The sequence below is a fragment of the Molossus molossus genome, unplaced genomic scaffold (assembly GCF_014108415.1).
Source record: "Molossus molossus isolate mMolMol1 unplaced genomic scaffold, mMolMol1.p scaffold_m16_p_16, whole genome shotgun sequence".
Classification (NCBI taxonomy): Eukaryota; Metazoa; Chordata; class Mammalia; order Chiroptera; family Molossidae; genus Molossus; species Molossus molossus.
The window spans coordinates 67,900,901-67,906,909 of NW_023425351.1; positions in this window are offsets into that span (position 1 = coordinate 67,900,901).

A 6,009-nucleotide genomic window follows, 5' to 3' on the forward strand; every position below is an offset into this window, starting at 1 on the left:
TCCTAGAAAGACATGAAGGAGTGGGACACATCTTTGACTTCTGTCCATGAGCTGCATTGAGAGTGATTTTCATGGGTGACTTCCAGAAACTCAGACTCGATTTGATTTCGCAATGGGACCACTGTGACCATTCTAAGGCCTGAAGTCGAAATGTCCTGATGTCTGCTTTATCTGGTGCACACAAACCTTTCAGAGGGTAGACGGAGCCCAGATGTTCAGGGAACATTTACCGCTCGAGCTGCAGCGTACCCAGCTCTGATGAGACTGTTACCACCCAGCGTCCCTGAGCTCACCCCAGGACGGCAGAAGGTAATTATCGTTTCTGTGGGTGTTTGGAGAGCTCTGAAACATTCTTCATCACCAAAATATAAACGGGAGGTAATTGTCATTTTATCGCTCTAGTTCTTGATGGTTTCTTCCTCTCTTTTTATGGGATCCAAAAGGACAGTGGTGCACACCACATCTGGTTTGGGATTAGGACGCAACTGTGTCCTCCAGTTGTCTTATAAAAACCCTGGTTGCATTGTTTCCCAGACAGGGTGATACAGTGGCCAGCTCTTTTAAAGAAAAGTAAGTTTAAAATAAAAATGCACGCATGAGATCTTTTTATTTTTCCCCTTTCACTTTGGAGGGTGGGAAGGAAGGCGGAGAATAAAACAAAGCCATCTGGAAAAGTCCGCTGTGGATTTCAAGTCTCCCTCTCTGTCTGCATCCTCAAGCTGCTGTTCAGGGAGGGAAAGATTTAAGCATCGTTGAACTGCTTGGAGAGCCAATAACCGTGCTCTTAGCTTTCCCATGGACCAACCTTTGGTCTCGCCCACAGCAAGACGAATGAACCACCGATAGCTGGAGTGCCTGGTTATGTGTTAAAATAAAGAACTCTGGCCCTGGTCGGTGTGGCTCAGTTGGCTGAGTGTCATCCCATGCACCAGGAGGTCGCCGGTTTGATTCCTGGTCAGGGCACATGCCCCGGTTGTGGGCTTGATCCCCAGTAGGGGGCGTGCAGGAGGCAGCTGATTGATGTTTCTCTCCCCCTCTCTTCCTCGCGCGCTCTCTCTAAAACCTATAAAAACATATATATTTTTTTAAAAAATGAAGAGCTATGGTTCAAGTCCAGGTAGACTCTGCCTCAGAAGCCTTGGGAGTTCAGCCTGGGCATCCTTTTTTAAAAAGTGAGCTCATCAAAGTAATTTTTTTTCACACTGAAGTTTGGAAACCACTGGCATGAAATCCGTGCTAAAAACACAGAAGACACAACTGCTGGCTTCCCCACTAGTTGGACTAGAAGATAATTTGGCCCAGTTTGGAAAAGGAAACCCCCTCAAATTAACAATAATAAAAGATAAAGACATGTTTTGTAAAAACCTGCTCATCTTTAAACCTCCCTGTTTTTGTCTTTTGATTTTCATCTGTGTGGTGTTCTCCTCCCCTTCCCCCCGCCCCCCCCTTGGGATTACAAAATGTTCCAAATGTTTGCAGTGATTTTGAGCATTTCTCCCGAGATTCTGTCTCTGCCCAGCCCCAGGGACCAGGGGAGGTCAGAAGGGTGTTCCAGGGGGGCTTCCCGGGCAGGGACGCAGCTCTCTGTGCCCCTGGCCTTGGCCTCTGTGCTATCAAGCAGCTCCTGCCCAGCTTGGCTTGGCTGTTCCCACCCACGAAGCCCCCTTCCGTGTTCCCAGCTGGAACCCGGTCTCCCCTCGGCTGCCAAGCTCTTCATCGTGTGCTCTACTTATCCCTGGCTGCCTTGCAATGGGCTCAATCAAATGAAACGCATTTGTAGACTGCTCTTCAAAGCATTTCACACCACCAGCTCGTGCAGCCCAGGATGTGCCTCGCCGGGGCTCTCCTGGGCTTATCGGAAGGGCTGGCGCTCCCGAGGCTCAGCGACTTTCCCAGGCGAGAAAACGAGTGAGCGCTGGAGAAAGACTGTCTGCCCATCGCACTGGTTCCCATGTAAGTGTCGTGCCTCCTTCATCACCCTGCAGACTGCGACAGGGAAGCCACTGTGCGCCAGGGTCGTGCTGGGGCACACTGGATCCAAGGGTGTCATCAGGGCCGCTTCCGTAAGAAATGTACAGTCTGGCCCTGACCAGTTTGGCTCGGCGGTTAGAGCGTCGGCCTGCGGTGCAGAGAGAGCCGGGTTTGGTTCCCGCTAAGGGCATGTACCTCGGTTGCAGTTTGTCCCCGGCCCTGGTTGGTTGTGCGGGTGGCAGCCACTCGATGTGTTCCTTTCATGTCGATGTTTCTCTCTCTCTCTCTCTCTCCCCCTCCCACTCTATCTGAACAAAAAATGGAAAAATGTCCTCCGGAGAGGATAACAACAACAAAAAAGAAATGTACAGTCTTTTCGCGTTCAGAGATAACTATTTAAACAGATTTTTTAAATCCTCACCCAAGGACATTTTTGCATTTATCTTCAGATAGAGTGGGAGGGAGGGAGGGTGTAAGAGAGAAAGAGAAACATCAATGTGAGAGAGACACCACCCAACCGGGGCTGGGAACAAACTGCAACCGAGGTACGTGCCCTTAGAGGGAACCGAACCCGGGTCTCTCTGGTCCATGGGCCGATGCTCTAACCGCTGAGTCAAACCAGCCAGGGCTCAAAGATAACTTTAAACAACTTTGCTGTGGTCTGAATGCTTGTGACCCCTCCCAATTCATATGTTGAAACTCTTATTTGAAGTAGGATCCTTGCAGATGTCATTAGTTCAGTTAAGATGAGTCTGTGCTGGAATGGTGTGGCCTCCAAATCCAACCTGCCAGGTGTCCTGATTGAAAAGGAAGTTTGCTCACGTGTGAGATAGAATACAGCAGCAACAAGCACACAAAATATACAGACAAACTCATAGACATAGACAGCAGCGTGGTGGTTACCACAGGGGCGGAGGTGGGGAGCCTGCAGAGGGTGAAGGGGGTCAGACTGATGCTGCTGGAAGGAGACTAGACTTTGGGTGGTGAGCACACAATACAATATACAGATGATGTGGTGCAGAATTGCACACTTGAAACTTCTATAATGTATTCACCAAAGTCACCCCAACACATTTAATTAGATTAAAAAATTAATAGAATAAAATGTTTAAAAATGACCTTTGGATGCATTTACATATAAAGGGAAGGAAAAAGACAGTCATCCATGAGCCAAAGGGACGGGTCTGAGGGATCCTCCCCTCAGGATTCTCGGAAGAACCGACCCTGCTGACACTCGGGTTTTGACCTTCTAGCCTCCGATCTGCGAGAGGACAGATGTCCGTCTTCAAGGCCCCAGCATGTGGTACACGACGTGGCGACCCTGGCTCACAAATGCAGATGTCTTTTTGCCTATCTGGGGTACGCTTACAGTTTTAGGCTGTCTTTGAGCCAAGGCTCAGAAATATTAGAGGAGGACAAAGAGAAAAGTCGCCGGTTTGGTGTTATTTTCAGTTCTGCTCTCCTTCCCCAATCGACCTGCTCCCCTTTTTCAAAAAACATGCCTCGGACACCCAAGCTCTGCACTGTGTCCCGCTGCACAGCGGGACGGACGGGGCCGCGTGAGCTCACTCGGCCTTGACTCGAGCCCAGCCTGAGAGGTTGGGGGTTCGTGGCTTCCTCCCCTTGCCTAGATTTATGGGGTGGAGCTGAGGGAAAGGATTGTTTGTTGTTCCATCATCCCGTCCAGAGACGGAAACAGGGCGTTCTCGCTCTCCTTTCCTTCCTCGGAGACTCGCCCCTCTCCAGGCTGTTAGCATCTCTTTGGCTGCATTTTACATTTCTGAGTTCATTCTGCTCACCTTGCAGGCTTGAGGGCCTTTGGATGGCAGGCAATAAACATGAATTATCTCTCTCCACCTGCAATAATAAAGGGACGGGCCGCCGGTGAGTGGTAAGGCATCTCAGGAAACCTGCTCCTGATTTATCTGGTGTCATCCAAGTCGATTTTATAGACATTTATTGATCTTCCTTTTTTTTTTTTTATAACTTTACAAATGACACTAAAAGCATAAATCACACGTGTCGCTTTTCCTCAAGGAACACCCAGCAAGAGCCTTGATGCCCCCAATGTACAGAATAAGAGTCATTATACAAATGTGTGGATACTTGGGGGGGGGGATAAAAAAGCATTTTGTCAACATACAGTGTCATGCTGATGAAGGGTACTAATGTTTTATTTACCCTAAATGTGCCTTCTTGCAAAGCTTTAAGAGGAGGCTGGAAATAGGATTTGGGGTTTTGATGAATAACACTGATTTTCTCTCTCCAAATCCCTTCAGACTGTGTTCCCACCTCTCCTCAACCTAACACGTCAAGGCAAAACCATCCCGGCATTTTTAGTCTGAAATCATCCAGCAGTCTCCGCTGGCCCCTGGCCTTTCGGGGAACATCCCAGGCCTCATTAAGACTTCCAGGGAGAAGAAGTACCAGAAGGGCACCCAATGTCCCACCAACAGACACCCCGGGGCTTGTAAACTGGGAGAAGATGACATATTCAGATTTAAGAGGAAAGGTCAGGTACGACAGTGCCTGACCCCTTCCAGTGACGCGGAACTTGTCCTGGCTCCTGACGCTACCCTCAGTCTCCAGCATCTTTACCTTCCCTACCTGTCTACCTGTGAAAACAGGCCCCATTTATTCTACAAGTCATTTTGGAGGGTCTTCTCTGTGCTATGGCCGTGAACAGGACAGCAAAGGGTCATGTTTTCAAGAGGTTTGAATTCCAGTAGAAGGGGATGAAAAGAAGAAGGAAGAGAGGGTGGGGGAGGGAGGAGGAGAAGAAGAAAGGGAGGAGAAAGAGAGAGTGAGCAGCTAAGAGGATTACAATAGGGCGAGATAATAGAGACTAAGAGTTTCAGGAAAAGCTTCTCTGGGACCCATGGAGGTCAAGAGCAGGAGTGTTTTAAGGAAAAGAAACAGCCACTTCAAAGGCCCAGTGATGACCTTGGCACACTGAGGCATAGGCAGTGGGTCAGGGGCTGGAATGGACATGACAAGTGGTACAAGGTGAGGCCGCAGAGATGGCCATAAACCAGGCGACACAGGCTGTGCAAGCCAATGCGAGTGCCATAGGAGCCGCTGGTGGGTTTTGAGGAGGAACAAGCTCAGCTTTACTCTTAGACACGTTCCCTCTGTCAGCTAGTCACTCGGCTTCAGGGAGCTGTGGCACAGGCTAGGGGACAGCTTCAGTCCTGGGATGCTATGTGCCCAGACCCAAACCTACTACCGTGGAAGGAGGAATGACTGGGTAAGCTCCCAACTGCCGGGCTCCATCACAGAGTCAACACAAATCAAGAAGGAAGGCAACAAAGTTACTATTGTGCATATGTGAGCTCTCCAATGCCCAGGTTGAAACATTTGCCTATTTTTATTATTTAAAATGTTATATCTAGCTTACTTTTTTAAAAAAGCAAACTAGAAACCTCCAGTGATACTGTTCCATCCTAAGAGCCACTGCCTCTTGTATCACGGAACTTGAGTTTCGCTGTTGACATCATCTCTCCTCCTGGACTGTGTGTCCCATTCCTGCCAAATAGCCCTGCACACAACCTGCCACAAAGTATTTACTCAATCACATTTTTCTAATACAAGCATAGACAGCCTGGCTGGCTGGTTGGCTCAGTGGCTGAGCGTCGACACACACACCAAGAGGTCGCCGGTTCAATTCCCAGTCAGGACACATGCCAGGTTGTGGGCCTGATCCCTAGTGGGGGGCATGCAGGAGGTGCCAGTTGATATTCTCTCTCATCGATGTTTCCATCTTTCCCTCTCCCTTCCTCTCTCTCTAAATCAATAAAGAAAAACTATTAAAAAGCATGAACAAGGTGAATGAGAACAACCAAAGCATCGAGAGCAAGACACTGCTAAGAGTAAGGCGTTGGTTCATTTAGAATTTTCTAGACATTGTATGATATATATATATAGCATATATATATATATCAATATATATTGATATATATATCAATATATATCAATAGCCAAGATTCAGAAGCAAAACAAATGTTCGTCAACTAATGCATGGATAAATAAAATGTTACA